General features: G+C 39.1%; 1 protein-coding gene and 1 non-coding gene across 2 annotated transcripts in view; one reads left to right on the forward strand and one right to left on the reverse strand.

The window, feature by feature from the left end:
* FAF1 (Fas associated factor 1) overlaps positions 1–9,514 on the reverse strand; it is a 734,611-nt gene that overhangs the window by 697,066 nt on the left and 28,031 nt on the right. The window lies entirely within an intron of this gene.
* Positions 5,732–5,837, forward strand: LOC122150454. Its single transcript, XR_006163672.1, has one exon. It is a non-coding gene; the product is annotated as a U6 spliceosomal RNA (small nuclear RNA).

The raw sequence follows: 9,514 nt of genomic DNA on the forward strand, positions 1-9,514 counted from the left end.
GAGACAATGTATATGTGAACTGCTGTATGAAAAGTGAATTTACTCTGTAAATCTTCACCCAAATCCTAATTAAAAAAAAAAAAAGGAAAGTCAATACAACAGAATACAGAAAATATCAAACAACATCACTGCAGCAGTACATAGACAGGAAGTCCCAGAAATTCAAAGCAGATTTAGAAGAGGACACAGAAACAGGGGTATCATTGCTGATGTCAGATGGATCTTCACTGAAAGCAAAAAACACCAGAAAGACAAGTACTTGTGTTTTACTGATTACGCAAAGGCATTCAACTTTGTGAATCATAACAAACTGTGGATAACATTGTGAAGAATGGGAATTTGAGAACACTTTATTGTGCTTATAAGAAACCTGTACAGAGACCAAAAGACAGTCATTCCAACAGAACAAGGAGATACTACATGGTTTAAAATCAGAAAAGGTGTGCACCAGGGTTGTAACCTTTCACCATATATATTCAATGTGTACGCTGAGCAAATAATCTGAGAAGCTAGACTCCATGAAGAAGAATGTGGCATCACTATTTGAGGAAGGCTCATTAATAATCTACAATATGCAGATGACACAACCTTGCCTGCTGAAAGTAAAGGAGACTTAAAGCACTTACTGATGAAGATCAAAGACTACAGCCTTCAGTAAAAATGCTTATAATTGGACCAATAAACAGCATCATGCTAAATGTAGAAAATACTTAAGTTGTCAATTATTTCATTCTACTTAGAACAACAATCAACACCCAAGGAACCAGCAGTCATGAAATCAAATGACACTTTGTATTTGGTAAATCTGCTGCAAAAGACCTCTTTAAAGTGTTAAAGAGCAAAGATGTCACTTTGAAGAGTAGATGTACCTCACCCAAGCCTTTGTATTGTCCACTGCCTCATGTGCATACAAAACTTAGACAATTAAAAGGGAAGACCAAAGAAGAACTAATGAATTTCAATTATAGTGTTGGTGAAGAATACTGAGTATACCATGGATTACCAGAAGAATGAAAAATCTGTCTTAGAAGAAGTATAGTCAGAATGCTTCTTAGAAGCAAGGATGGCAAAAGTTGTTCTCTTGTACTTAAGTCATGTTATCCAAAGAGACCAGTCTCTGGATAAGGACATCATGCAAGTCAGCAGAAAACAGGAAGACCTTTAATGACATGGACTGACACAATACCTGCAACAATACACTGAAACATAGCAACAATTATGAAGATGAAGCAGGATTGGGCAGTATTTCATTCTGTTATGCATAGGATCATTATGACTCAGAACAATGTATTCTCAGAGATCAGGGGAAACACAGAGAAAAAATCTTACAACAATTCAGGAAAACAATACAAGAACAAAATGACAAACAGATCATTAGAAATCATGCATGAACAACAACTTGAAATCCAGAAAATTAACAAAAAAAAAAAAATGAGAAATAGATAACTTCATGAAGGACAAAAAGCACAGAACTGAATCTATGGTAAAAAGAATCAGTAAATAAAACGTAAACAAATCTCTTGAAACTAATCTGTTTGAGAAATAATCAGATAAAAGAATGAGGAAAGTCTAAGAGTTATATGGGACACTATCAAGAGAAAGAATCTATGTAACTGAAATTCCAGAAAAAGAGGAGAGGGAGAAAAAGCACAGAGAGAATTTTTGAAGAGGTACTGACAAAAACTTCTGTAATATCATAAAAGACGAGAAGGTTTCCATGTAAGAAGCTCAGTAAAATCCACAAAGGATGGATCCCAAAAGAAAGTCACCAAGACATACCATAATCAAACTTCCAAAAACAAAAGACAGAAGACTGAGAGCAGCTTGTGAAAAACAATGTATCACTTACAAAGGGGCACCAATAAGACTAAGTGTTGGTTTCTTGGCAGAAACCAAGCAAGCAAGAAGGCCCTGGGATGACATATATGAAAACCTGAAAGGAAAGAATTGCCCACCAAGAATCATATACCCAGAAAAATTGTCTTTCAAATACATAGTGAAACTAAGACATTCTGAGATAAGCAGAAATTAAGGAATTTGTAAAAATCACACCAACCTTACAAGATACATTTAAGCAAGCCCCTTTGGAAAGAGAACCAATGACAATCAGATGGCAACCTGACAGCAAGACACACAATACCATATCCACATACCAACCCAAATAAGAACTCTGAAAATTAAAGTAAAGCTGCAAACTGAAAACAGGAAACCCAAGTTGTTGTCTGTAAATGACAACAACTTCAAAACAAAAAGGGTGAATAAAATGGTGCAGTTACAGAACTTCCATATGCAGCAGAAGTCAAGATGATATCAAGCAATAACAGACTGTTTTAAACTTAGGAACATAAAGATAAATGTCAAAGCAACCAAAAAGAAAATAAACCTACTCACCAAAATGAAGAAGAAAATCAAAAAGAAAAGAAAAAAGTACTGAAGGATACAGAAAGAAAATCCATAAACAAAAAGTAAATTGTACACAACTGCGGTGCAGTAAATTACCTGGTATGGCTTTTCTAGCCATAAGTCTTTGTAAACTCCGTGGTGGAATTTGTTGTGAGCAATTGAGGGCTCCTGATTGTAAAAGTTATCCACCTGGGGTATTTCTGTTGTGAATGGCACAAAGTAATGTTCTGGGATGTTCGCTCTCTCTCAAGCACTTAGAATTCTGATTTTATGATTGGCTAGTTTGGTCACTCTGCCAGGCTCAAAAGGAGGCCTCATAGAGGCAAAAGTATCTCTGACTGCTGGCTGAGAAAGACATGCTGCTGAGAGAACCATACTCCTGAGAGATATGCACTCCTGCAAGACACACTCTTGAGAGACATGCACTACTGGGAAAGAGATGCAAGAGACATGCATTGCTGAGAGAGATATCAAGGGACATGCACTGCTGGGAGAGAGACTGTGAGAGCCTGTTAGCTGAGAGAGAGCGGCTGAGAGACACTGAGTGTTTTTCCTGAATTTGAATTGTAACCTGGTGCTTCCCTAATAAACCCCATAATCTGTGAGTTCTGTGTGGCCACTGCAGTGAATTACTGAACCCAGAAGAAAGGTGGTGAGTTCTGTGAGAGGAATGGATGGTGTCAGGGTTGATGAAAGGGCTGGAGGGAGGCAGTATGTCTGGCCTCGCAGGAATTGGCCTTGGGCTATTGATGGTGATTTTGCCTTCCTCTTGTGTGGTCAGAGGAGGTCAGAAGATGTGGCCTCCTTGCCCCTTTAGCAGTTGGTATCAGAAGCGGTGGGATTCATTGCAGTGGCACCAGACTCATAGAAGCATGAGACTCTGTAAAAAAAAAAAAAAAAAAAGGAGGAGGAAGGTGCCTGGGAAGTGAAACTTTGGATTCTTAGATAGTTACTTTCTTTGGTGTTATGTATTAAAGGAGATAATTGATCCAGAGGCTAGGGCTTTTGGTTACACCCAGCCAAGGGCCCAAGGCCATATGCAAAGAATGGGATTGTAATCAAGGTGAAGAAACAAACCTGGAATGTCTTAAAAAGAATCATGTGTTTTGGCTTATGTGTTTATCTGAATATACTACGGGTATTGAATATTCTCTTACCTGTTTGTACATTAGAAATGGTTATAGGGTGTGGATAACAGAGAACATGTAAGTCTGCCTTCAGCTGATACTTGATTGGCTATGTTTAAAAGGGGAAACAGAATTTGCCCAGCAGAAACACCAGTTTTTCTTTTAAGCCCCGTGTGTAGAATACTAGGAGCTTAGGTAGAAAACCTGAGCCCCACCCAGTACTACTGAGGGAAGGGAAGATTTGCATTTGAAGAAAGGACCTGAGGAAAAAACTAATGACAGTTTGGCTATTTGAATTTCCAGCAAGCAGACTGGTTTTGGGTGCACTGAGACAGAAATGTCATGATTCATGAGAAAAACCCTTTCCAGGAAGCCAGTGAGTAGTAGGCTTGCATGTTACTCTCTTGTGATCACCTGGGTCCACCTGAGTGGAAATGGGGGAAGTGCAGCAAAGAAGAAACAGCCTGAGTTTGGTACATTTGACCTAGGCCACAGAGGCTGGGGATGAGAGGAACAGCTGGCTGGTCTGAAGTGCAGAGTTGTGAGCCTAAGGGCACTGAAATTGTCCCTGAGAACTGAAGATGTGAGAGAAGGTGTTGGCTGGTCTGAAGTGAAGGGAAGTGTGTGACTCCCAAACTTGGCAGCTGGTACCCATGACCTAGCTGGGATGGCTAGGGCTGAGCTGACCAGAACCCGACCAAATGAAGAGGAAAATGTTTGACACTGAGCTAGTGCTAAGTTGCTGCAATTTGATGGCTTGTTCTGGGCTGGACTTTGCTTGTTTATGGATCCAGATGCCTGAAGTTTCCAAGCAGAACAGAAGATTCTCCAGAGAGAAAGGAGCATGATTGTCTCCTCAGAGAACTGGTTTGATAGGGCTGGGCAAATTAGAAATTGGCTATTTAAAATGGGAGGAGATAAAGGCATGAAGTGGCTGGCTTATATACTTTCATGGGTGTGGTTATTCTTAAACTGATGGTGAAGGGTATGTTAATTTTTGAAGTATAAAAGGGATAATAGCTAGAAAAGCCAGGGGGTGGTCTGTAGTGTAGTAAATTACCTGGTATGGCTTTTCTAGCCATAAGTTTTTGTAAACTCCATGGTGGAATTTGCTGTGAGCAACTGTTGTTGTTGTTGTTGTTGTTGTTATGTGCCATCGAGTCAGCCCTGACTCATAGCGACCCCTCCTTGGGTTTCCGAGGCAGTATCACTACGGAAGTAGGACTGCCCAACCTTCCTTCCGAGGAGTGGCTGGTGAGCAACTGAGGAGCTCCTAATTGTAAAAGTTATCCATCTGAGGTTATTTCTGTTGCAAGTGGCACAAAACAATGCTCTCTTTCAGGTGCTTAGAATTCTGATATTATGATTGGCTAGTTTGGCCACTCTGCCAGGCTCAAAAGGAGGCCTCCTAGAGGCAGAAGTATCTCTGACTGCTGGCTGAGAAGGACATGCTGCTGAGAGACACGTGCTCCTGAGAGACACATACTGCTGGGAAAGAGACGCAAGAGACACGCATTGCTGAGAGAGACACCGAGGGACATGCACTGCTGGAAGAGAGATTGTGAGAGGCTGTTGGCTGAGAGATGGTGGGCTGAGAGAGACTGAGCATTTTCCATGAACTTCAATTGTAACCTGGTGCTTCCCTAATAAACCCCATAATCTGTGAGTTCTGTGTGGCCACTGCAGTGAATTATTAAACCCAGCAGAAAGGTGGTGAGTTCTGCAGGAGGAACGGCTGGTGTCAGGGTTGGTGAAAGGGCTGGAGGGAGGCAGCATGTCTGGCCTTGCAGGAATAGGCCTTGAGCGATTCTGCCTTCCTCTTCTGGGGTTAGAGGAGGTCAGAGATGTGGCCTCCTTGCCCTTTTAGCAACAATACTAAGCAGAACAAGGAAAACTAACACAACACAATAATAATAAGAAGAAGATGGCAGCAATAAATTTCCATAATCATACTGAATGCAAATTGTTTAAATGTACCAGATAAGAGACATACAGAGTGGCACACTGGATAAAAACAAATGACCCATCAATATGTTGCCTACAAGAGACACATCGTAGAAACAAAGACAAAATAAATAGGGTAAAAATCAAAGTTTAAAAAAATAAATATACCAAGCACACAGTAACCAGAAGAGAGGAGTGGCAATGGTAATCTCTGATGAAGTAGATATTAAAACAGACTTTGAAAATCCATTACAAGACTGCTCAATTCAGCAGTACATATACTAAAATTAGAACAATACACAGAAAATTAGCATACCCCTGTAAAAGGATGACACACAAATTCATGAAATATTCCATATTTTTAGAAAACTACACTTTTGTAGCTTCAAGAAACCTAAGTTCTTGTTGTTTGTTGTCAGGTACCGCCGCATCATTTTGACTCACAGCAACCCTATGCAAAGCGGTACGAAACACTGCCCAGTCCTCTGCCAGCCTCATGATTCTTGCTATTACTGAGCCCATAGCTGCAACCACTGTGTATACCAATCTCATTAGAGCCTTTCCCTTCTTTGTTGATCCTCCGCTTTACCAAGTGTGATATACTTCTCCAGGGAATGGTTCCTTCTGACAACATGACCAAAGTAGATGAGATGAAGTCTGTCCATTCTTGCTTCCAAGGAGCATTCTGGCTGCACTTCCTCCAGGACAGACTTGTTAGTCCTTTTAGCAAACCATGGTACTCTTAGCATTCTTCTCCAACATCACAAGTAAAAAGCATCAACTCTTCATTGCTCTTCCTTATTCCTCGTCCAGCTCTCATATGCATAAGAGGAGACTGAATATACCATGGCTTGGGTTAGGCGCACCTTAGTCTTCAAGGAGACATCTTTGCTCCTCATCACTTGAAAGAGGTCCTCTGCAGCAGATTTACACAATGCAAATCCATACCAGATCTACATAAATGGAAGAACATCCCATGCTCATGGATAGGAAGATTGAACATTGTGAAAATGTCAATTCTACCCAAAGCAACCTATACCTTCAATGCAATCCTAATCGAAATTTCATCAACAGTCTTTAAGAATATGGAAAAACCAATCACTAAGTTTAGAAGGAAAGGAAAGAGACCTCAGATAAGCAAAGCACTATTGAAGAACAAAGTAAGAGGTCTCACAGTCCCAGATCTGTGTTAACCTACTACACAGCCACAGTAGTCAAAACTGCCTGGTATTGGTTTAATGACAGACACATAGACCAATGGAATAGAACTGAGAACCCAGAAATACCTCCATCGACCTCTGGTCAGGTGATCTTTGACAAAGGACCAAATCCATTAAATGGGGAAGAGATTGGCTGTTTAACAAATAGTGCTGACAAAACTGGATACCATTTGCAGAAAAATGAAACAAGATCTGTACCTCACACCATACACCAAAACTAACTGCACATGGATCAAAGATTTAAATGTGAAACCTAAAACTACAAAGTTCCTCAAGGAAAAAAAACAGGGGCAAGTTTAGGGTACCAGGATGGCATAAACAGACTGTCAAGCATCACCCAAAATGCACAAACAGCAGAAGAGAAACTATATGAATGAGACCTTCTAAAAATTAAATTTTTATGGGCTTCTAAACACTTCTCCAAAAGAGTCAAAAGAGAAACTACAGATTGGGAAAAAATATTTGGGAACATACCTAACAAGGGAATTATCTCTAAAATTTATAGAAAACTCCAACACCTAAACAACAAAAAGACTAATAATCCAACTAAAAAATGGGCAGAAGACATGAATAGACATTTTACCACGGAGGATATTCAGGCAGCCAATAAACACATGAAGAAATGTTCACGATCATTAGAAATTAGACAGATGCAAATCAAAACAATGAGATACCACCTTGCCCTAGCTCTAGCAGCAAAGTTCAACAAGACAGAAAATAACAAATGCTGGCAAGGATGCAGAGAGACTGGTGGGACTGTCAAATGATACAATCACTGTGGAAAGCAGTATGGTGAGTCCTTAAAAAGTTGGAATGAGAAATACCATTTGATCCAGCAATCCCATTATAAGATATATATCCTGCCTGTTGGGGGTAGAGCCTGGGTCCATCCCCTTACCTAGATTCCAGACACTGCTCTACTCTGTTGTCACCCTGTCTTCTCTTTCCCCTACTTTCCTGCCTCTTGGGGGTGATGCCTTGCATGAGTTGTGGTGCTGAGGGACATAACCCATCAATACGCTGTCTAAAAGAGACACACCTCAGAGACAAAGATAAAAACAGACTAAATATCAACGCTGGAAAAAGATCTATCAAACAAATGTCAACCAAAAAACAGTAAACATACCAATATTCATTTCTGATCAAATAGACTTTAAGACAAAAACCACCGTAAGAGACAAGGAGGTACACTATCTGATGATTAGAGGATCAATTGAACACGAGATATAACCATAATAAAAATCTATGGTCCCAATTGAAAAAGACCTAAAATACACAAATCAGACTTTAACTGAAATGAAAACGCAAATGGGTGACTTCGCAGTCACAGTAGGAGACTTTAATACACCACTTTCAATCAAAGATAGAACAACTGGAAAGAAACTCAACAAAGACGCAGAAAATCTTAACAATACAAGCCACCAACCTGACCTGATAGATATCTACAGAGCACTTCACCCAATAAAAAGACAATATACACTCTTTACTAGAGCACATGAAACATTTGCCATGATAAACCATATATTATGACATAAAGCAAGCCTTAATAAATTTAAAAAACACTGAAATACTCCAAAGCATCTTCTCAGATCACAATGCTATCATATTACAAATCAACAATAGGAAGATCAATGGAAAAAGAGCAGACACATGGAAACTGAACAACACCCTCATTAAAGACTGGATAAGAGAAGAAATAAAAATGAAATTCAAAAATTCCTTAAGTAAAAACAACAATGAAAACACAACATACCAAATCTTTGGGACACAGAAAAAAGTGATCAGAAGCCAATTGATAGCAATAAATGCATACATCAAAAAAGAAAAAACAGCCAAAATCAACACATTAAACCAACATCTCCAATAATTAGCAAAAGAACAGCAAGAAAAGCCTACAGTCACGAGAAGAAAGGAATTAATAAAGATTCAAGCATAAATAAATGAAACAGAAAATAAAAAGACAACAGAAAAAATTAACAAGACTAGAAGTTGGTTTTTTGGAAAGATTAATAAAACTGACAAGCCACTGGCAAATTTAACAAAGGAAAAGAGGGAGAGAATACAAATAACACAAATAAGAAATGAAATAGGCCTCAGAAACAACTGAAATAAAAAGAATTATTATCAGGACACTATGAAGAACTGTACTCCAAAAAAACTGAAAATCCAGAAGAAATGGACAGATTTCTAGAAACACACCACTTACCGAAACTAACACGGACTGATATGGAAAAGGTGAACAGATCCATAACAAAACAAGAAGTTGAACAGCTCATAAAAAATTACTAACAAAAAAAAGTCCTGCCCTAGATGTTACTCTGGAGAATTCTACCAAATATTCAGAGACGAACAGACATCAATCGTATTCAAACTATTCCAAAACACAGAAAAGGATGGATTCCTCCCTACTTGACTTGATGAAGCAAGTGTAACCTTCATACCAAAACCAGGCAAAGACACCACTCAAAAGGAAAATTATAGACCAATATCCCTCATAACTACAAATATAAGAATCTTTTACAAAATCCTAGTCAAAACATTCCCAAAACCTATCAAAAAAAAAAAAAAAAATTCATTATGGCCAAACTGGGGTTCATATCAGGTATGTAAGGATGCTTCAATCCACCACAAAAATAAAACAGAGGAAAAGAACCACGTGATCACATCAATCGATGCAGAAAAGGCATTTGATAAAAATCCAACACCCATTCCTGATCAAAACTCTCAGCAAAACAGGAAAAAAAGGGGCATTCTTCAACATAATAAAGGACACCTATAAAAAAGCCCCAGGGTTACAGGTGAGGAGAGACAACTCAGGGA

The sequence above is a fragment of the Orycteropus afer genome, unplaced genomic scaffold (assembly GCF_000298275.1).
Source record: "Orycteropus afer afer isolate SDZICR_OR568_19922 unplaced genomic scaffold, OryAfe1.0 scaffold00145, whole genome shotgun sequence".
Lineage (NCBI taxonomy): Eukaryota > Metazoa > Chordata > Mammalia > Tubulidentata > Orycteropodidae > Orycteropus > Orycteropus afer.